This window comes from Chiloscyllium plagiosum, unplaced genomic scaffold, assembly GCF_037043375.1.
Source record: "Chiloscyllium plagiosum isolate Xiang-an unplaced genomic scaffold, Cpla_swu_hap1 HiC_scaffold_34, whole genome shotgun sequence".
In the NCBI taxonomy this organism is placed as follows: Eukaryota; Metazoa; Chordata; class Chondrichthyes; order Orectolobiformes; family Hemiscylliidae; genus Chiloscyllium; species Chiloscyllium plagiosum.
The window spans coordinates 6,741,637-6,766,381 of NW_028270172.1; positions in this window are offsets into that span (position 1 = coordinate 6,741,637).

Here is a 24,745-nt window from a genome sequence, read left to right on the forward strand (position 1 = left end):
CTTCCACCTCAGGACCCTCCAACCCCATGGCATCAATGTGGATTTCACCAGTTTCCTCATTTCCCTCCCCCCACCTTATCCCAATTCCAACCTTCCAGCTCAACACCACCCCCATGACCTGTCCCATCTGTCCATCTTCCTTCCCACCTATCTGCTCCACCCTCCCCTCCAACCTATTTGCTTTACCCCCACCTCCATCCACCTATCACACACTCAGCTACTTTCCCCTATCCCACACCCCCTCCCGTTTATCTCTCCACTCCCGAGGATCACAGCCTCATTCCTGATGAAGGGCTTTTGTCCAAAACATCGACTTTCCTGCTCCTCGGATGCTGCCAAACCTGCTGTGTTTTTCCAGCACCACATTCTCGACTCTAATCTCCAGCATCTGCAGTCCTCACTTTCGCCTGAACTCCATATGAACAACTTCTAGCACTCTGTCTTCATCATCACCTCTTAACAAACCTCAATCAAGTTGGTAAGACATGGTTTCCCACATACAATGCCATGTCAACTATCCCTAATCAGTCCTTACCTTTCCAAAAACAAATAAATCCTGTCCCTCAGAACCCCTTCAACAACTTACCCACTAGCTGGCCCTCATTTATTTTGTTCAACAAATGGTAGTTTGATAAAGAGTAGCAATTGCGTGGTTGCTACATAATTGATCATACTCCTAGAGGTTTCATTTAATTTACCTCCAAATATCCCTCTCCCAACCCTTCCACCATTTGATGCCCAGTACATTTATCATTGTGTAATCTTTGTTTCTAATGAACACAATAAAAACTAGCAGGAAAACAGAAATTGGTGGGAAAAGGCAACAGTTGTGGTAGCGTCAGTAGAGAGAGAAACAGAGTTAATGTTTCAAGTCCTGTGACCCTTCTTCAGAATTGAATGTATTGGTATAAAATTCCAGGCCAACCCTTAACCTTCTGAAAAGTTCCCAGAATAGATTATTAGTCAAAATAGCATTCTCAACAATCCCCAACAGAATTTGCAATATTTTTATTTTTCCAAATGCTTTCATTTGTTTTATCAGTCCAGTCCTGGGTGGATTTACAACAAAGAAAAGATGGGTAGACAAAGGATGAGATAGTGTTTAGTAAATTGATGGCTGGAAGTCACAGGAAGGCCCATTGCCATGGTAACATACAGGTTTGAGTAGGCCTGTGCCTAACCACTCAAAAAAGGTACCAGATGACTGAATTATTGAACAAATATTTCTCTCTCTCTCATCAATTGAACTATTTTCAGATCAGTTATTATGTACAAGATATAACCTTAATCATCTCCTGCATTAGTTTCTTTATAGCTAACACTCAAAATCCCATTTGCCAGTGAAGACATTAGTAGTTCTTGCCTAGTGTATTAAAACTAATTAGACGACATTGTGAGTGCTACATTGGCTGTACCTGTGTGGGGAAATCACCTCTTGCTCAGTTTCATTGGATCGTCAAAGCTTTGTGCCTCTCTAACAGAACCATCTCAACTGTCTCAGGTGATCACATTAAACCTTTCTGTTTTTATATATGGCAAGCTAAGTCAAGAGGCTGTTAAAAAGCATACAGGATTGTTTACTTTATAATGAAGGATTTGGTGCACATAAGCAAGGGGTTTACACTAACTCTTTGATAATGCTGGTTAGATTCCACCTGGAATTTTGGTTAAATTCTCGGCTGCACATTTTAAGCTGGATGTTGAAGGTCTAGAGAGGGGATTGCTGGAATCATCCCAAGGATAGGAGACTTTATTGACATCGAAAGATATCTGAGCTCATCTGATTACATGAGCAGCTGGTTGAGAATAGTTATTAGCATCTTCAGCATTGTTTAATGTTGTGTATGAATTTCAGTGCTTTGCAAATTTCAACCCAAACTTCTCCTCTCCGATGTGATTCTGCGATTAGGGCTACACTTGCTAAACAATCCTGGAGATGCGAATGGATCCATTAACAAACATATTGCGATAATCAGTTCAGCTAATAATGTGACTCATATACATTTGCATGAAGCAAAAAACATAGGGACACATTCTCTGCAAATAAAGAAATATCTTCAAGTCCTTTGCCTTCTGACATTCTCTCCATCATAAGGCCAGGAATGGGGATGCTCTATGGTGATTGTACAATGTTCAGCACCACTTGAGACTCTCCAGTCCATGCACAAACGCAGCAAGACTGGGACAATATCCAGATTGGGACTGAGAACTAACAAGTAACATGCATGTCACACAAGTACCAAGTAATGACCATCTCCAACAAGAGAGAATCTAACCATCACCCCTTGACATTCAATGGCATTACCATCAGTGAAGCCTCCACATTCAACATCTCAGGATTATCATTGACCAGAAACTAGATGAATTAGCCATATAAATACAGTGGCTACAAAAGCAGGTCAGATGCTGGGAATCCTGCAACTTACCTCCTGATTCCCAAAGCTTGTCCACCATCTACAAGACACAGTCAGGAGTGTTATGGAATATTCCCCACATGCCTGCATGGAAGCAACTCCAACAACACTTAAGAAAATAGACATCATCCAGGACAAAGCAGCTCGCTTGATTGGTACCACATCCACAAGTATCCACTCCTTCCACCAGTGATGCTACGTAGCAGTGTGTAATATCTGCTAGGTGCACTGCAGAAATTCTACCAAGATCCTCGGATGGCACCTTCCAAACCCAAGACCACCTCTATCTAAAAGGGGTTGGGAATATCACCACCTGCAGGTCTCCTCCAAGCCACTCACCATCCAGGCTTGAAAATAAATTGCTGTTTCTTCAGTGCTGCTTGGTCAAAATCCTAGAATTCTCTCCCTAGTGGCATTGTGGATAAATCGACAGCACATGGAATTCAGTGATTCAAGAAGGCAGCTGACCCCCACCTTCTCAAGGGGCAACTAGGGATGGGCAATACCCAGTCAATGAATAAAACAGAAATATCCCTGGAAATTCAGAGAGTCTGTAGTTCCCTATTGTTTTCTTCTTGGGAATGCTTTAGCAGATCAAATTCAATTTGTCTATCAATAAGCATCATTTTCCTTTGTGACATAATTTGATGTGATCATTCAAAATTTGGCATCTTTACACTTGTTCTGAATGCGTGTACGGCATAATGTTTCAGCAACAGGTCTCACTTTTCCGTAATACCTTTTTATTCAGGCTCAACCAGAGCATCTGAAAGTTTGATCAGCCATTACTATATTATTGGTATTTAATGAAGGGTTAATCAAGGTGTGGAGCTGGTCAAGTAGCATTGTTGCAGGAAAGCAGGAATCTGATCAGAAATCATATCTAAAACATATGACATCCATTTCTCAATTTGCCAACATGTGAGTGTGCAGTACAGTTGAGTTTTAATCAACCTTTTCTTGCCAAAATTAAAGCAATGTGCAATATAATCCACTGAAGACATAAAATGCAAAATGACAATTAATATTTTTCCATCCAAAAGGACATTGGGAGAGTATATGGATAAACAATGATGTGTAAGGGTAAAGGGAAAAACAACAGTTTGGCACTCGGGAATGATGCTTGTTTGAAGAACTGGTGATGGCATAATGAGCAGAATGATTCCTTCTGCACCGTGACACTCCTGGGGATCTGTGCTGCCTAAAATTTCTCACCAATAATTTGACTGAAGTTGCTTCGTGTTTTGTTTTATTCATTTATATAATGAATACTGGGCCAGCATTTATTACCCATCACTAAATGCCTCTTGAGAACCCAGAAGGAAAAATCAGTAAATCGTGCAATGAGCCATACAGGTCCAATTGAAGTGGTATACATCAGAATAGCGTTCCAGTACATTCACATCCAATTCTGACCTTAGTTTCTTTTATTTATTCATTTTGTGGGATATAGGTGTCACGGGCTTGCCAGCATTCATTGTCCAACCCTAGGTGACCTTTGATTGGAACAACTGAATGGATTGCTGGGCCATTTCAGAGTCAACCACATTGCTGTGAGTCAGGAGTCACACGTAGGTCGGGCCAGGTGAGGATGGCAGATTTCCTTCCCTGAAGGACATTAGTGAACTAGATGGGTTTTTCCGACAATTGACAATGGATTCATGGTCTTCAGTAGATTCTTAATTCCAGATTTTTTTTAAAAAAATTAAATTTCACCACCTGCCATGGCAGGATTCAAACCTGGGTCTTTAGAACATTTTCCAGGTCTCTGGATTAATTATCCAGCAATAATATCACTCGGCCATCACCTTAGTTCCCTCTAGGACTGCAGTAGTAAGGTGCCATCTTGAATCACTGTACTGCACAGGGTGTAGGAACAGTCATAGTGCTGTTAGGAAGGGAGCTCCAGGATTATGACTAAGTGATAATGAGGAAATGATGATGCAATTCCATTACAGATACTTGTGATTTAGAGGCAAATTTGCAGGAATTCTCATGCATTTGTGTTGGGAGAGCTCATGTCACTCTGTATATAAGAATGTCTTCACTGCACTGATACCAAAATAACCTTACAAGATTATTTAATTCAATCCTTTTCATCAGAAGTTCATAACACAACTATATCTGATGTGTTTTAGAGCATTTAAATAAAATCTGAATGCTCTCTTTCATATCATAACTGACCCATTCAGATACTGAATTTACTTATCTATTATTATTTCCATGACTACATTATAAAATTGTTCTCAAATTCAAACAAATTAATTCTTGACTATTTCGAAGTTATACAGTCAGTGTAAGGATGCTTGATACACAAACATCAAGTGTTACACATGATTAGTTCTCAACAGAGGGAAAAAAAATCACTTTTTGAGTTGAGACTGCTGAATAAGAGAAGCAGACTGCCCACATATATGCTGAAGATGCATAGGCATTAGAAAATTCAGGAGGGAACTGAGTAAATGTTTGGCACTGAGATTGATTGAGGGTAAGAGTTAGGATATGCATAATAGCATTCAGCCTTTGAGGCAAGCCAGATGGACAATAATTGTCCTTCCTGGGGCTATGTTTTGGAGTTAGCATGAGGAATATGTCAACCTTTGGGACTGGCCAGATGGATTTTAATGAACTCTTCCAGACTTCTGCTCCTGTTTTCAATGATGTTCCAATGGAAATCTCTTCTATTCTAATGAAAAAAATTACTTTGAGCATGGAGAGTTGGATTACTGCCCTGCGTTTCTTTTTTCTCCAGTGACCAACATTTGATTGGCTGGGGGAGATGGAGGAGGGGTTCTGGTGGGGGCAAATGTGCTTGCAATGTCTGAAACTCTTCTTCTGACTGTCCCTCAAAATGAGGTAGATGTTCACCACCAAAGAGAGTCTGTAGGACTCTGCACATGGACCCACTAAAACCTTGGGCAGGCTGTTGCATTGCAGTGACCACACAGTCTTGGTTTGGCTAGAAGACTCCCTCCTGCTCTTGGTACCTGTCAGCAGTGTGTCAGAGGGACGTGCAGGTCAATGATCATCCAGTTTGGCCACAAGATGGCAGCTCCTGCCAAGGTCAACAAGTCCTGAAGTGGGATTTGAATCCTAGTATTTTGGACTCCGAGGCAAATGCACTGCCCACTGTGTCATAAACCCGCACAGTTTAAAATTAGCTCAGAGTGTGAATTAAGCTGCACAAGACCAAGACATATTCGTGTAGCATCTTTAGTGCAATTAAACCTTCTAAGTTTCTAAGTTTCTGCACATGAAAGTTACAATCAGATTTTGACATCATGGAGATACTCAGGTTGGCAATCAAATGTCAGTTGATGAGATAAGTTTTAAGGAATGGTTTTAACCAAGGAAGAAACTGGAGAAGAGGTCAAGATGGTGAATTCCAGAGAGTTGGGTATCCTCGTATTGAATACATGGCCACTAGAATTAAAATTGGAAATGCTGCAGAGGTGAGAATTAGAAAGGCACAAATATCTGGAGGCTATCAAACTGAAGAAGATAACAGAGAATTGGAAGGGTGGGGGATAGACCACGCAATAAATTCACATGAGGATGAGAATTGTTAAATCAGTATGTTGCTTCACCAGGGGCAATATATATCAGCAAGCTCAGGACTGAGAATACAGATGAATGTACCTTGCTCTGTATGGACATAGACAGTGGAATTTGGATGAATTCAATTTTACATCAGAAAAGCATCATATAAACCTGCCAGTAATTTCAGATAATGGCAATACACTCACACCTGAAGCAATTACAAGAATGAAGACCCTGGTTACAGATAACAGATAAAAACTTACTCTGAGATGCTCAAACTGTGACATAACAGCATTCAACACAAGGATGGATTGGGGAATTAGACATAGTGGTTGGTAAATTCAATCCACTGCATCAACTTCAGGAACCTGGGACAATTTTGCAACAATGTCATGAAGCTGCACATCACTGAACACAGACAGCACAGTGTGAGTGGGAGTGAGAATACTCTTTCTGAAAACATACGTAATCAAATAGAAATCAACAAACAAAAAAGATAGTTTGTTGCGACTATGATGATCAGAGCCTAGTATATCTATGATTAATATTAAATACAACTATCTATGTTCATATACAATACATAGTGCTACATTAAAGTTCAAGTCTGAAGATTGTCTTAACTTTGTCTTTGCTTCGAACAGTCTGTAAAGAATTCAAAGTCACCATGAGACATCAAATCACAAAACAAAAAAATGGTAACAACCACGAGATTCGCTAACCAGAATATCATGGTAACAGTGAGATCAAGAAACAGACCTGAGCAGAAAATGTAAAATAACTTTTTTAAAGAAATTGTCAGTACAGCTTTCAGACAGAACAGAAACCAGAACATCCACAGCAATGAACAAGTGGTGTGAAGGAAACCTCTCGAGCAGAAAACTCCTTCAGAGAAACAACCATAACATTAACTTTCAAAAAGCCTTTCACAAAAACAATAATAGGGGAAACAATTTTCTTTTAAAATAAAACATTGAGACCTGTAAACTCCCACTAGCAGTTAAAGGGTTAAATCTGAATTGAGTGCTTCTGAAAAGATGGCCATTACAAAGCCATTTTATTTGCACCTAATAAGGAATTAGGCTGAGGAGCACTGTGAAAACATCTAGCAAGGTGTTAACACATTTCTGAACTATATATTCAACAACAAAGTTTACAACAATAAAATAATATTTCACGTTTAAAACACATTAGGTGTGTGGAATGATATAAACTAGAGGGAGAAATGCGGTAGAATTGAAAGAGAAGTGTGGCTTATGTTTATAAGATGTGGCAGATGGAGTTCAACTCTGGTGGTGTGAGATAATGCTTTTAAGGAGGTGAAACAGTAAAAAAGAATACACAGTAAACAGCATTATACTGAGAGGACAGATGAACTGAGAGATCTTGGTATACAAGTGCACAGGTCCCTAAAGGTAGCAGTACAAGGAGATAAAGTTGGAGAAAGTGAGGACTGCAGATGCTGGAGATCAGAGTCAAGAATGTGGAGCTGGAAAAGCACAGCTTGTCAGGCAGCATCCGAGGAGCAGGAGAATTGACGTTGGGCATAAGACCGTCATCAGGAATGAGGCTAGTGGGCCAAGGCTGAGAGATAAATGGGAGGGGGGTGGGGAGAGTAGCTGAGAAAGTGATAGGTGGATAATGGTGATAGATCAGAGGGGGGGAGTGATGGACAGGTCTAGAGGACGGTGCCAAGTTGGAGGCTTGGAACTGGGATATAAAGTAGATAAAGTTGTAAAGAACACACACAGAATGTTCTCCTTCATTGGCAGGAGTATGGAATGCTAAGGTTGCGATGTAACAATGAAACTGTACAAGACACTGGTGAGGCCACAACTGGGATATTGTGTGCAGTTCTGGTCACCACAGTATGGCAAGGACATCACTGATTGAGAGACAGTGCAAAGAAAATTTATTAGAATGTTGCCAGGGCTGGAGAATGTAACTACTTGGAGAGATTGGGTTGCTTTCCTTGGAACAGAGAAGGCTGAGGGGTGAATAATGTCAGAGAGATGTACAGCATGGAAACAGACCCTTCAGTCTAACTCATCCATGCTGACTAGATATCCTAAATTAATTTAGTCCCATTTGCCAGCATTTGGCCCATATCTCTCTAAACCCTTCTTATTCATGTACCCATCCAGATGCCTTTTAAATGTTGTGTTTGTACTCGCCTCCACCACTCCCTCTGGCAGCTCATTCCATACATGCAACACCCTCTGCATGAAAATGTCCTTTATGGCCCTTTTAAATCTTTCCCCTCTCATCCTAAACCTATGCCCTCTAATTCTGGACTCCCCTACCCCAGGGCAAAGACCTTGTCTACTATCCATGCCCCTCATGATTTTATAAACCTCTATAAAGTCACTCCCCCTTCCCTTCCCAGCCTCTGGCACTCCAGGAAAAACAGCTCCAGACTATGCAGCTTCTCCCTTTAGCTCAAATCTTCCAAACCTGACAACATCCTTGTAAATCTTTACTGAAACCTTTCAAGTTTTACAACATCCTTCCAATAGGAAGGAGACCAGAATTGCACACGATGTTTTACAAGTAAAAACCATGCACTTATCTGCTCCTGTGCTGTGAGCTCTCTCACACAGGTTCATCCAAGGTCAGCTGTGAATTTTGCTCTTTGTTAATTTTTCTTAGAGGCGCTCTGAGGTCCAGAGATACTTGAACTCGAACAGCAAAGGCAGTAGCTGTGCAGATTCACTGTTGTGTCAGACAGTCGTGTAGATTTCTCTCTCTCTCTCTCTCCCACTGACCATATGGCCTTTGCCTTTGTCTCTCATTTTCCTTTTTAAAGTGCCATTGTTTGATCTTTTTCTCCCAAAGTTCCAAAACAATGCAACATCTTATAAAACAGCAATTACTGCTCTTGGAATTCAGGGATATCACCTCCAACACCTAAAATACCTCAAAAAAAGGAGCAGCTCTTACAACCACAACTATTTCCCATCCTCCATCTTGGATTACCCAGAATCTTTTTGATTGATGTATACAAAATTGTGATGGATAGAGGTGGAGCAGACACAAGGAATCCCTTCGCAGTGAGTTCAAAAACCAGAGGTCAGAGGTTCAAGCTAAGTGGCTGAAAGATTAGAAGTTTGTTTTTAATGCAGAGGGTAGTGGGGGTGGAATTTACTGCCTGGGTAGAGGCAAAGACACTAAACTCTTTTAAGAAGTGTCTGGATCTGTGCCTTCAGTGTTCTCAGCTGCAGGGCTATGGGCCATGTGCAGGGAGATGTGGTTAGAAAGGGTGCCTGGATGTCTTTGGGCACTGCAGTATGTCAGAAGGTTTGGTACAGTCAGTCACAGATTCTGTCTGTGCACAGTTCAGGGATTGGTCATGGCCAGTCATCCACTTGAGCCAGTCACAGTCATGGGGAATATCTAACCACAGTCCAGGGACTGAAAAGGGACATCACAAGCAGTGAGAGGAATCCTGCATGTCAGTCAGGAAACTGCAAAGACAGCAGGCAGGGCTCTGCCCACTCATATCTGGGGCGTGTGTGAGGACTGGTGTAAGAGCAGTCCTGGGGATCCGTGCATTGATCAGTGAGAAAGGTCCAAGATGAAGTTTATGGGGACACGGGAAGGCTCATTTCTGAATGGTGTGGGGTCATCAAGGCTGGAGCAAAATCGTTACACAACACCTCTCCCAAAGCATTTCTCCCTGTGTCACAAACATTGACTAATAACTATATACAATCTCAGATTAGTTACATATCAGAATATTACTGAATGAAGCCATTTTCACAAATTTTCTGCAGATCGGCCATTTGAAAATTCTTTGGAAAGGAATATCTTCATTCATCGCTATGAAGACACATCGTTTGTGTGCACTTGATCTCTTTCAACTTGAGTGTTGGTCCAATATCTTCATCATGTAGTGCTCCCTTGTAACTGTATGCACCACCCACATCACCCCACCATTCTGGGAAGGAAAACTGAACTCCACACTGAAAACAGCATTTAGAAAAGGAAACAAACTTCCAACAGCTTTTAGTCTTGGTACACTAACAATCTTTACAACAAAAATTCAATGACAATTTTAATTAACTAAAATGAGTTTAGTGTCATCAAAGGTTGCAACAAAATTCTCCAATACAAGCCTTTCCACCTGAAACAAGTTAAGCTTTCTAGTTCATTGAGATAAGCAAAAGGTTCAATTTAATGGAAAACGTTCTGCAGAGAAGGATGGTGACTACTTAACACACACAAAGAACTATTTGACCAGAGGGAGCAGACCTCAGAATCCTTAACCATCTCATACAGACAGTCCCTGGGTTACAAAAGAGATCCATTGTTGAGTACATTCATTAAGTTGATACGTATGCAAGTTGGAACACAATGTTATACAATATCAAAAAGCTGTTCATAAGTAAGAACATGTGTTTGCATGTCAAATTGTTAACATTAATATTTATGTTAATATTATATTTAACATTAATATTAATAGGATCTCATACGTATGACCATCTGTAAGTTGAATGTTCGTAAATCAGGGACAGCTGCTACTCGAGTTTTTTGTAACTAGTCACAAAGTGTGTTGTTTGGAAAAGCACAGCTGGTCAGGTGGCATCCAAGGAGCAGAAGAGTCGATGTTTCAGGCATAAGCTTTCATCAGGAATGGCTTCATTCTGATGAAGGGCTTATACCCGAAACATTGATTGTCCTGCTCCTCAGATGCCACCTGACCAGCTGTGCTTTTCCAGAGACACATTTTTTGACTCCGATCTCTAGCATCTGCAGTTCTCACTTTCCCCTTTCTTGCAACTAGTATAAACTGTCTACTCTTCTAGCAGCAATGTGTTAATTGTAGCAAAAGAGATTAATTCACAGGAAAGGGCTTCAATTTGAAGAACATACCAAGCAGCAAATCAAATTATTTCTCACCCACCATGTGCACTCACTCCTCGGAACAGAATCTTCCAGCTATTGCTACTGGAAGCGAACAAGCATCTTTACCCTAAACAACAAACTCATGAATGGCCTGTTTTGTATTTTCCTTGGGGAATGAACAATGGTATGAACATTATAATGGAGCTAAAGATGTCTGACCACTTTGTAGTTCTCAATTACTCCTGCAGCTATATCAGTGCAGGTGTCTTCAGACAGATGGACTGAGTCTTTGATGTAGAACATAGAACATAGAACATAGAAGAATACAGCGCAGTACAGGCCCTTTGGCCCTCGATGTTGCGCCGATCCAAGCCCACCTAACCTATACTAACCCACTATCCTCCATATACCTATCCAATGCCTGCTTAAATGCCCATAAAGAGGGAGAGTCCACCACTGCTACTGGCAGGGCATTCCATGAACTTACGACTCGCTGAGTGAAGAACCTACCCCTAACTTCAGTCCTATATCTACCCTCCCTTAATTTAAAGCTATGCCCCCTTGTAATACCCGACTCCATACGCGGGAAAAGGTTCACACTGTCAACCCTATCTAACCCCCTAATCATCTTGTACACCTCAATCAAGTCACCCCTAAACCTTCTTTTCTCAAATGAAAACAGCCCCAAGTGTCTCAGTCTTTCCTCATACGATCTTCCTTCCATACCAGGCAACATCCTGGTAAACCTCCTCTGCACCCGTTCCAGTGCCTCCACATCCTTCCTATAGTATGGCGACCAAAACTGCACACAATATTCCAGATGCGGCCGCACCAGAGTCTTATACAACTGCATCATGACCTCAGGACTCCGGAACTCAATTCCTCTACCAATAAAAGCCAGTACGCCATATGCCTTCCTCACCGCACTATTTACCTGGGTGGCAACTTTCAGAGATCTGTGTACATGGACACCAAGATCCCTCTGCTCATCCACACTACCAAGTATCCGACCATTAGCCCAGTACCCCATCTTTTTGTTATTCTTCCCAAAGTGAATCACCTCACACTTAGCTACATTGAATTCCATTTGCCACCTTTCTGCCCAGCTCTGCAGCTTCTCTATATCCTGCTGTAACCTGCCACATCCTTCCTCACTGTCAACAACTCCTCCGACTTTCGTATCATCCGCAAACTTGCTCACCCAACCTTCTAACCCCTCTTCCAGGTCATTTATAAAAATGACAAACAGCAATGGTCCCAAAACAGATCCTTGCGGAACACCGCTAGTGACGGCACTCCATGAAGAAACTTTGCCATCAACTACTACCCTCTGTCTTCTTCCATCCAGCCAATTCCTAATCCAAACCTCCAACTCACCCTCAATGCCATATCTCCGTATTTTCTGCAGTAGCCTACCATGGGGAACCTTATCAAACGCCTTACTAAAATCCATATATACCACATCTACCGCTTTCCCCTCATCAACCTCCTTCGTCACCTTTTCAAAGAATTCAATAAGGTTTGTGAGGCACGACCTGCCCTTCACAAAACCATGCTGACTATCCTTGATCACATTATTCCTATCCAGATGTGCATAAATCCTATCCCTTACAATTCTCTCTAAGACTTTGCCCACAACAGAAGTGAGACTCACCGGCCTATAGTTACTAGGGTTATCCCTACTCCCCTTTTTGAACAAGGGAACCACATTTGCTATCCTCCAGTCTTCTGGCACTACTCCTGTAGACAAAGAGGACATAAAAATCAAGGCCAATGGCTCTGCAATCTCCTCCCTTGCTTCCCAGAGAATCCTAGGATAAATGCCATCAGGCCCAGGGGACTTATCTATTTTCACCTTTTCCAGGATTTCCAACACCTCTTCTCTACATACCTCAAAGCCATCCATTCTACTTATTTGTGACTCAGTATTCACATCGACGACAATGCCCTGTTCCTGAGTAAATACTGAAGAAAAGTATTCATTCAGTGTCTCCCCAATCTCTTCCGCCTCCACACGCAACTTCCCACTACTATCCTTGACTGGACCTATTCCTACCCTAGTCATTCTTTTATTCCTAACATACCTATAGAAAGTCTTAGGGTTTTCCCTAATCCTACCGACTAAGGACCTTTCATGTCCCCTCCTTGCTGCTCTTAGCTCTCTCTTCAGGTCCTTCCTGGCTACCCTATAACTCTCAATCGCCCCAATTGAACCTTCACGTCTCATCTTGAGATAGGCCGCCCTCTTCCATTTAACAAGGGATTCCAATTCCTTCTTAAACCACGGCTCCCTCGCACGACCCTTTCCTCCCTGCCTGACAGGTACATAATTATCAAGGACACTCAATAGTTGCTCCTTGAACAAGCTCCACATATCATTTACACTCTTGCCTTGGAGTCTACTTTTCCAAGCCACACATCCTAAGTCATGCCTCACCGCATCATAATTTCCCTGACCCCAGCTATAACTCTTGCCCTGTAGTACACACTTATCCCTCTCCATCACGAGGGTAAAAATCACCGAATTATGGTCACTATCCCCAAAGTGCTCACCTACCGCTAATTCTAACACCTGGCCTGGTTCGTTACCCAGAACCAAATCCAGTGTGGCCTCACCTCTTGTTGGCCTGTCTACATATTGTGTCAGGAAACTCTCCTGCACACATTGAACAAACACTGACCCATCTAACGAACTTGAGCTATAGCTTTCACAATCAATATCAGGAAAGTTAAAGTCCCCCATAACAAACACCCTATTACTGTTACTCATCTCCTGAATCACCTTCCCTATCCTTTCTTCAATGATTCTAGGACTATTAGGAGGCCTGTAAAAGACTCCTAACAGGATGACCTCACCTTTCCTATTCCTAACCTCAGCCCATACTACCTCAGATGGCAAGTCCTCATCCATCGTCCTTTCCACCACTGTAATATTATCTTTGACAAGCAATGCCACACCTCCCCCTCTTTTCCCCCACCTCTGACCCTACTAAAACATTTAAATCCTGGAACCTGCAACAGCCAATCCTGTCCCTGTTCTAGCCATGTCTCCGTAATAGCCACAACATCGAAGTCCCAGGTACCAACCCACGCTGCAAGTTCACCTACCTTATTTCGTATACTTCTTGCATTGAAGTATACACACTTCAAGCCACTTTCCTGTTTACAGGCACCCTCCTTGGAAATTGATGCCATGTTCCTAACCTCCCTACACTCCAGGCCCTGCACCCTGAAGCTACAATCTGGGTTCCCATGCCCCTGCAGAGTTAGTTTAAACCCCCCCCAAGAGCACTAGCAAACCTCCCCCCAAGGATACTGGTGCCCCTCAGGTTCAGGTGTAGACCATCCTGTTTATAGAGGTCCCACCGTCCCCAGAAAGAACCCCAGTTATCCAAAAACCGGAATCCCTCCCTCCTGCACCATCCCTGTAGCCACGCATTTAAGTGTTCTCTTTCCCTATTCCTCAAATCTCTATCACGTGGCACGGGTAACAAACCAGAGACAACAACTCTGTTCGTTCTAACTCTGAGCTTCCAACCTAGCTCCCTGAAAGCCTGTCTAACATCCTCGGCACTCCTCCTACCTATGTCGTTGGTGCCAATATGGACCACGACTTCGGGCTGCTCCCCCTCCCCCTCCAGGACCCGGAAAACACGATCAGAGACGTCACGTAACCTTGCACCTGGGAGGCAACATACCAAACGTGAGTCTCTCTCGTTCCCACAAAACCGCCTATCTGTGCCCCGAACTATCGAGTCCCCAATTACTACTGCTCTGCTCTTCTTCACCCTTCCCTTCTGAGTAACGGGGACAGGCTCCGTGCCAGAGACCTGAGCCCCGTTACTTACCCCTGGTAAGTCATCCCCCCCACAAGTATCCAAAACGGTATACTTGTTCTTGAGGGGAATGGCCGCAGGGGGTCCCTGCACTGGCTGCTTCCTCCCAGTCCCCCTCACTGTCACCCATCTATCTGCCATCTTTTGAGTTACTACTTCCCTATAACTCTGATCTATGACCCCCTCTGCCTCCCGAATGATCCGAAGTTCATCCAACTCCAGCTCCAGTTCCCTAACACGGTCTTGGAGGAGCTGGAGATGGGTGCACTTCCTGCAAGTGTAATCGGCAGGGACGTCGATGGCATCCCTCACCTCATACATGTTGCAGGAGGAACATTGCACTGCCTTCACTGCCATCCCTCTAAAGCTAACTTTTATTTAAAAAAAAACTGGGTCTAAAGAATACAACAAGCAAAATTCAGCACTTACCTACTTACCACAACAGGTGTTATTATTAGGTTAGAGGAGGAGGGTGGGTGGGAGGCACTACCCGTGTAGTGCCTCGGGTTCCTCTCCTTCGCGCTTTTAAAGGGGGAAAAAACCTACCCAGGTAAGCTTACACTAACTGCTTCCGGGTCTCGGCTGCCCCTCTGGTCGTCGTCACTTCCCCCTGGTGCTCCCGCTCTTTCTGTGAAGAGAGAGTGAAAGAGAAAAAAAAACACCGCTGCCCGCTACCGGTAAGTACTTTTAAAACCAAACGGTCTTACCTTCGCTGCTGCTCGCACTGGAAATGTAGAAGGAGCCAGCAGAGGAAAAAGGAGCAAACTCACAAACTTTAGATTAGATCCCCTACAGTGTGGAAACAGGCCCTTCAGCCCAACAAATCCACACCAAAAAGCAACGCACCCAGACCCATTCCCCTCCATTTACCCCTTCACCGAACATTATGGGCAATTTAGCATGGCCAATTCACCTGACCTGCACATTTTTGGATTGTAGAATCTTTGCATTACAGCTTCCGCTATGAGTCCAGAGATGGGTGAGCCCATGGGTGTGCCATTGATTTGTTAATATGTTTGGTTTTTGAATGTGAAGTGTGTTGTGAGGCACAGGTCCAGTAGTTTGAGTATGCCATCTTTGTTGATAGGTTCCCCATCTTGTTGTCTGTTCTGTATGTCCAGCAGGTTGTCTATTGTTTCTCTGGCTAGGGTTTTGTCGATAGAGGTGAACAGTGCCGTTACATCGAATGAGACCATAGTTTTTTCCTTGTCTATGTGTATATTTCTGATGGGGAACCTATCAACAAAGACGGCATACTCAAACTACTGGACCTGTGCCTCACAACACACTTCACATTCAACAACCAAATATATGAACAAATCAACGGCACACTCATGGGCTCACCCATCTCTGGACTCATAGCGGAAGCTGTAATGCAAAGATTAGAACAAACAGTCTTACCGCAAATTCAACCCAAACTCTGGGTCAGATATGTGGATGACACCTTTGTAATCATTAAAAACACAGAAATAGAGAACACACACCGGATCATCAACGCCACACTCACAGGAATCCGATTCACTAGAGAGGAAGAAAATGACAATCAACTCCCATTCCTAGACGTGATGGTACAGAGAACACCAAACGGAGAATTCACCACAAAGGTACACAGGAAAGCCACACACAGACCAAGTCATAAACTACAAAAGCAACCACCCCAACACACACAAAAGAAGTTGCATCAAGACACTGTTCAAAAGGGCCACAACACACTGCAGCACATCAGAACTGCAAAAAGAGGAAGAAGAACACCTCTACAATGTATTCGCCAAAAACGGATACCCCCGTAATTTCATCAATAGATGCCTAAGAAAAAGACAATGGAATGAGGACATGCCACAACCCCAAAGGACTAGCCACGTTACCATACATCAAGAACATTTCTGAACTGACAGCCAGACTACTATGACCACTAGGACTCATAACAGCGCACAAACCAACAGCCACTCTCAGACAACAACTCACCAGGACAAAGGACCCGATACCCAGCATGAGCAAAACCAGCGTAGTGTACAAAATCCCATGCAAGGACTGCACAAAACACTACATAGGACAAACAGGAAGACAGCTAACGATCCGCATCCATGAACACCAACTAGCCACAAAACGACACGACCAGCTATCCTTAGTAGCCACACACGCAGATGGCAAGCAACATGAGTTCGACTGGGACAACACTACTATTATAGGACAAGTCAAACAGAGAACACCCAGGAAATTCCTGGAGGCATGGTACTCATCCACAGATTCTATCAACAAACACATCGACCTGGACCCAATATACCGGCCACTGCAGTGGACAGCTGGAACTGACAACCGGAAACGGCAGATACAAACCACTACAAATGCTGGAGGAAACATCACAGAAGCGCTTCACAGGAGACTCCCAAGCACTGAGGATGTCACCTAGATAAGGGACGAAAAGTCTGCAACACAAATTCCCAGCTCGGCGAACAGAACCACAGCAATGAGCACCCGAGCTACAAATCCTCTTTGAATAGGTATGCCTTCTTGTGAAATTATCCCTGCCCAATTTCTCTCCACATGTTTCACCCAGACAAACTTTCACTTATATGCAATACCTGCCTTGCATGTGGATCATGGTGTAAACCAGGGGAGCTGTCTTTATTCAATTATAACAGAGAGTGGGGGAGTTCACCCAATATCTTGCTAACCCTCTTTCACCAGAATCTCTACGTTTATCCCACTGAGTCCACACAAGGTGATTAGAATGACGTCCTACAGAAACTCTATCACTTGAGTTTCAAGGACATGATTGAGACAATGGAATGGAAATTGGAATCTAAGCCTTGTCATGACCTCTTTGGAAGGAGACTTGAGCAATTACTCAAGGTGACCAAGTTGGCTATTACCTTGACACACAAAAGAAAACACAACCTGTGGTTGTCACTGCCTCCGACTCAGTTTTGTGGTCCTTCATCCTTGTGTATCATTTGGTTTGTCACTTGCCTTGCCCTCTGCTTAACCTGGTCATTAGCAGACCTCCTGATTGTGCCACTTCTGGGCAAAGCAGACCATTAGTAAGTCTCCCAAGTGACAAAGCAATTGCGTAAACCAGACCATTAGTGAGCATATTGAATAACAGTATGAACAGTTCTGTCTCATAAAAGTGCTGTTGTTCGTCTCTTCCTTCCACACACTGTATTGTCCAGATGGAGTATCACTCAAGAGGCTCTCTAATTGCATGGCTGGGACAGCACATTAATTAACTGTATTTCCTTGGCTATCCTGCACATTATTTCAATAACTTAGAGAGAAGAAATACATGAGGTGGTTGGCAAGTGTGAACAATTATAAATACATACCTATTATATATATGTGTATAGATATAGTCAAATTTACTGCAGTAAAGCTGTGAAAAGAAACTAGCAAAAAGGAAAACAGGCAGAAAGAGAAACAAGTAATAACTAAAGGCACAAAGATGAAAGGAGTGAAAATAAAGCAATAAAATGGATTAGAAGAGAAAAGCAATGAATATGGAAGCAATATTTACAACTTTTTAGATATTCATTACTGTCTTTCTCTTTTTGAAATGCTTTGTTTTTATTATCTAACATTGCCACATTGCTTTTATATGTTCAGACAGTGCCTCATTTCTCATTGAGTTTTATTTTTCTTACATATCTGTTTTCTGCAATTCTAACAGGATAACTCTGAACTTTGATAATAAAAAAGGCATTCAGAGTAAGAAAACAAATACTTCAGCTGGTCTGAACTCCAGAGAGGAGGCTCATGAATGGTGTGCCCACTGCCTGCTTGTCGTTGTTTGGTTGATATCCCCAGTCATTTGGATTTATTACTGTCAAATATATTCAGGTAAATCTCCCTAATCCCACTCCGTTTACCCATCCCAATATGTTGGTGATCCTTAGTCCATACCTCCACAGGCCTAGCAGAAACTACATCAACTTGTATTTATGTTATTTTTTTACTGGGGTTATTAGCTGAGCAAGCTTCATAATGACTTTTTAAAATAAGGAACCAAAAACATAACTGGTCAAAGAGTTTTATTGAGTGTATTTGAAGTGGAGAGAGTTGTGGGAGGCTTAATTAGGGAATTAATCGGAATTCCAAAGTTAAGGGTATAGGTAGCTGAAGGCAATCATGGAACAATTGAAATCTGGGAGATTAAGTAAACAGAATTGGAGGAACATGGAGAGCGCAGGGGATTCAGGGCAAGAGGAGGTTACAAGGAAAGAGAGGGATGATGTAATGGAAGAAATCAAAAATAAGGATGAGAATTTTACATTTGAGGCATTGGAGAGCAAGAGTATTTATGTCTTAAGGAGTATCAGAAAATAGGGGGCAAGTGTGACTCATTGCATTTGGAAAATGGGTACTAGAACGAGAGCCAATATTTTCATGTGTTGATAATTTCACCAATTGAAATAGATCAGAATGGCATTAACATTTGAGCGTTGTTCAAATAGTTTATTTCAGATAAGGAAAATATGTGGATTGTCTGAGCACAGGGAGGACTGGGTGTAAGATGAGAGAGGAAGAACTGAACAACTCAATAAACTCAGGCCACAAAAGGAAAGCCATGTGTCTTGAATTCAATCTCTCCAAGTTTCCAAAGGTCCTGATTTTGCAAGGAAAGTGTATTTTGCAGAATTATTTCCAATGGTGCCTTTGAAGATTGCCAAATGATCTTTCTTCAAAAAAAGGGATTTGCATGTACGCTGAATATTCCATCCATTTCTCCTTGGGTCCTGCAACCAATAACTTTTACTTATACGGTTAAACCACAAAAAATTGGTGTTTACATTTGTTACCAGCTTTTCAATTGCTGGTTACATACGTTTCAGGGAAGAGGAAAGACAGAAATGCAGTTGGTTTTAAGAAAATGGAGGTGGGGGATGCATGCCAATAAGATGAAGGCACAGATTTAAAACAATTGGGAAGAGAAGCAAAAATAATGGGGACAACATTTTCACATAGCGCGTGGTTAGCATCTAGAATGTATTGCCTGAGAGAGTGTGATGGAAATGTTAAACACTAGAAGTTAGTCTGTTCATAAGAAATACTACAAGGTTTTATTTTAGCTTCTATAGCTTCAAAGCCATCACATTACTTGATCACCATCTCAAGATAGACCCAGTTCTCACCCAATTCTCCTTTAATTAGCATATAGCCACCACCTGGTCCGTGCCAGAGGGAGAGGCTAAATAGGCTGGGGCTTTTTTCCCTGGAGGGTCGGAGGCTGAGGGGTGACCTTATGAAGGTTTGTAAAAGCATGAGGGGCATGGATGGAGTAAATAGATAAGAACTTTTCCACAGGGTGGGAGAGTCTAAAACTGGAGAGCATAGGTATAAAGTGAGAGGGGAAAAATTTATAAATGACCTCAGAGGCAACTTTTTCACCCAGAGGGTGGTGCATGTATGAAATGAGCTGCCAGAGGAAGTGGTGGAGGTTGGTCCAATTACAACATTTAAAAGGCATCTGGATGGGTATATGAATAGGATGGGTTTAGACAGATACGGGCCAAGTGTTGGCAAATGGGACTAAACTAATTTAGGATATCTGGTCAGCGTGGACAGGTTGGACTGAAGAGTCTGTTTGCGTGCTGTACAACAATTCTATGACTCTAGTTCTATCTGGTCATTATCCACAGAAGACCAGAAATAGTTTCAATCAAGGCATTCAAGATGCAAAGAGATGGATGTTTGAAAAGGAAAAATATGCAAGGTTATTGGGAGAAAGTGGGAAAGGTGAAGTAAGTGAGATGCTTGTTTGGAAAGTGAGTGCAGTTATGATGGAGGTACAACTACCCAGATTGCCTGCATTTCAACGGCCAGAACATCCTGTGGTATGAGTCAAATGCTAAAAAATGTCAAATGGTTTCTTTCAGAAGCAGTTGAGAGAAGGCTTCTCAGACTAATACCTGGAATGAGTGGATTGCCTTATGAGGAAAGGCTACACAGGCTAGGCCCGTATCCCCTGGGGTTTTAAGTCAGAGGTGACTTAATTAAAACGTAATATCCTGAGGGCACTTGGTGGAAGGATGTGGAAAGGATGTTCCCTCTTGTGGGTGATTTTAGAACTAAAGGTTAGAGTTTAAGAGGTTGCCCATTTAAGACAGAGATGAGGAAAGTTTTTTTCAAAGGGTTGTGAGTCTTTGGAATTCCCTTCCCCAAAAGGCAGTGGATGCAGAATCTTTAAATATCTTTAAGACAGATGGACTCTGTTTCCTAATGGGATGAAAGAGTATTGGAGGATAAGCAGGAATGAAAGGTTGAACTTAAAACTAGATTGGCCATGATCTGGTGGTATAGTAGAATAGGTTCGACAGGCTGAGTGGCCTCCTCTTCTTCCTTGTTCTGTGTTTATAAACCTTTCTATGATGGATCCTCCTTTGCTTTCACAATTCTGTGACCCTGATGCCAGCAATGAAAATGTTTGAACTCTCTGCACCCTTCTCTCTGAAAATTAACTAGACTTCTAAGCGCAAGCAGCTTAAAATCAAAGCAAATCATTCTCAAGCCAAGTGGAGCAGAAATAGCAAAAATAATTAGCAATGCAGGTAGCAACAATTCAAATTGCCACAATTACAGTTGGCTGGAAAATCATCTTATCCGCAGAAATATCGAGGGACATTCCCAGTACTTTAATAATTTGCTAAAGGACATATTTAAATGATTAGCTCTTTGATGCAGTGGTGTTCTTCTGTAATGTCAAAATTATCTGAAAGTGATCTCCCGTCCCATAACAGGCAAGTTCCTCACTTCAACTCTACACTGAATTCCTTGCAGCAATAACTCGAGCATTGACTGTTATTTATGTTTATAATTTTCAGCACTTTCAGTGAATCAGGCAATTGAAAGTTTAAAGCGATTCTACAAAAACCTATAGACTTTTTGATCTTAAAACAGCAACAGTTCCCATCTCAGATGAAACAAGGATTCAGGTCAGCCAAGTAACCTTCTTCCTTAACTCAGTCTGTGTTATGTTCTTGAGGCCCACCAAGCTTCAGTTAAATTCAGACAGGGCTGGTTGGTTAAGGCAGTGTCCTGAGAAATAAACCAGAGAATGGCTGTCACTCATTTCATTAGGATTGTGAGTCAGGATCATGATGTGGTACACACTTGCAGATACTGGAAGTTACTTATGTTAATATACAGCACCTTGTTCCTTGTAGCCAGAAAGAACATGGACACACGTTAAGCATGAATGTTAAAGGCGACATGATATTTAGGAAGGAAAGGAAGCTAGAAAAAGGTGGAGGAATTGTTCTATTACTAAAACATTGTGTGAGACCAATAGAAATAGGCCACAGAAATCCAAAAGAATGAGAAGTGGTTTGGTCGAGATTAGATTAGATTAGATTAGATTAGATTAGATTACTTACAGTGTGGAAACAGGAGCTTTGGCCCAACAAGTCCACATCGACCCGCCGAAGCGCAACCCACCCAGACCCATTCCCCTACATTTACCCCTTCACCTAACACTACGGGCAATTTAGCATGGCCAATTCACCTGACCTGCACTTTTTTGGACTGTGGGAGAAAACTGGAGCACCTGGTTGGGAAAACTAAAGGCACAAAGTGACTTGTAGGAGTGATGCATAGGCCTCCAACAGTAATCATAAGATAGGACAGAGTATAAAGGGACAAATAATGGGACTTTTCCAGAAAGGTACAGCAATAATCATGGAGGATATTGATCAGCATATGGACTGGGCAAGTCACATGGGTAAAGGGAGCCAGGATAAGGAATTCATAAGGAGTATCCAGAAAGGGTTTTTTTGAGTGATACATTCTGGAGCCAAAAAACATGCTATACTACAACTGCTGTAATGTGCAACTAAATACCATTAAAGTATTAAATAGATTAATGACATCATAGTGAAGGCACCCCCAAGGTAGCAGCAATCATAATATGACTGAGTTTCATTTTCAGATTGAGGAAGAAGAATGAGTCCTAGATTAGTATGTTAAACTTAAATAAAGGCAATTATGAGTCCATAAAAGCAGAGATAGCTGAAGTAAATTTGCAAATAAATAGGTGAATATGTTGACCCACAATCCATGTCTGACTAAAAATTTTAAAAAGGATAGTATTAGACTAAAAGAGAAAATATATAATCGCGCAAAATTGGTGGCAGTTCATAACATTTGAAAGAATTTAAAAAGCAGGAAATAATAACTAACAGAATAAAATTAGTGTGAGAGAAAGCTAGCCAGAAATATAAACAAATAGTAAGAGTTTTGATAAGTTTTTAAGAAAGGAGAATATCAAAATAAGTAATTTAGAAAGTCAGACTTGGGAAATAATAATGGAAAATAAAGACATGGAAGGTTAATTAAACAAGAATTGTGCATCAGCCGTACCATATATGTTCCAAACGATATCGCAGAAATAGCTGTAGATCAGGAAACTGAAAGGAGTGAGAATCTCAAGGAAATTGCATTAACCAAGGAAGTGACACTGAGGTAATGGTTGGTGCTTTAGCTGATAAGTGCCAAGGTATTGATTGACCTCATTCAAAAAACATTTAAAAGATATGGTTAGTGAAATAGCGAAAGAATTGGTGTTAATTTTCTAGCTGCTTAGGTTTGTGTAAGTTTTCAGTACATTAGAAATTATTCAACTACAGGTCAGTTAACTAAAGACCTGTAAGAGGAAGATGTCAGAAGGTATTATTGCAGACACTGTAGGAGGGCACATAGAAAAGTTAAAGTAAGTCAAGCAGAGTCAACTTGGTTTTGAGACAGTGAAACTTTTGACCCATTTATTGGAGTTTATTCAGAAAATAACATGCTCCAGATAAAAGGGCAGCCAGTGGATGTATAGATTTATTATTTCATAAGAAGCCACGTTAAAGATAACCGCAGAAAACAAAAGCTCATAGTGTAACTGCAAGTTTTGAGAAGAGTTGTAGCTCAGGTTGAGGTTCTGGATGTAGGTTTGCTCGCTGAGCTGGGAGGTTCATTTCCAGATGTTTCGTCCCCCTACTAGGTAACATCTTCAGTGAGCCTCACGCGAAGCAGTGTACATGATTCCTGCTTTCTATTTATATGTTTGGGTTATTTGGGTTGGTGATGTTATTTCCTGTGGTGATGTCATTTCCTGTGGTGATGTCATTTCTGGGTTCTTCTTCTCAAGGGGTGGTAAATGGAGTCTAACTCAATATGTTTGTTGATAGACTTCCGGTTGAAATGCCATGCTTCAAGAAATCCTCATGTGTGTCTCTGTTTGGCTTGTCCTAGGATGGATGTGTTGTTCCAGTCAAAGTGGTGTCCATCCCTACCTGTATATAAGGATATCAGTGAGAGATGGTCATGTTGATTTGTGGCTAGTTGGTGTTCATGTATCCTGATGGCTAGTTTTCTGCCTGTTTGTCCAATGTAATGTTTGTTACAGTTCTTACATGGTATCTTGTAAATGACATTAGTTTTGCCTGTTGTCTGTATAGGGTCCTTCAAGTTCATGAGCTGCTGTTTTATGTAATGGATAAAAACTTCGCAAATTGGCGAACAGGAAACAGTAGGTAAAAACAGGTCATTTTCTGGTTGGAATGAATATACAACAGTGTGGCACAGGGGTTAGTGTTGCACACTCAACATTGTAAGTCTTATATAAAACATATTTGTATGAAAGAACCAAAAGGTATGGTTGCTAAATTTTCTGATGGCACCAAGATCGATAGAAAATAAGTTATGAAGGGAATATAAGGTCACAATCGAGGATATCGAGCAAATAACGAATAATATTGGAAAATGTTAAATTATCTATTTTGGTCAGAGGCGTAATAAATAACCATGATATCGAAATGCTGAGGGTTTTGAGAGCTTTGTGTGCAGATGGGTTTGGATATCCTATTATAGAGTCATAGAGATATACAGCATGGAAACAGACCCTTCGGTCCAACCCGTCTCTGCCGACCAGATATCCTAACACAATCTAGTCCCACCTGCCAGCACCCGGCCCATATCCCTCCAAACCCTTCCTATTCATATAACCATCCAAATGTCTCTTGAATGTTGCAATTGTACAAGCCTCCACCACTTCCTCTGGCAGCTCATTCCATACATGTGCCACCCTCTGTGTGAAAAAGTTGCCCCTTAGGTCTCTTTTATATCTTGCCCCTC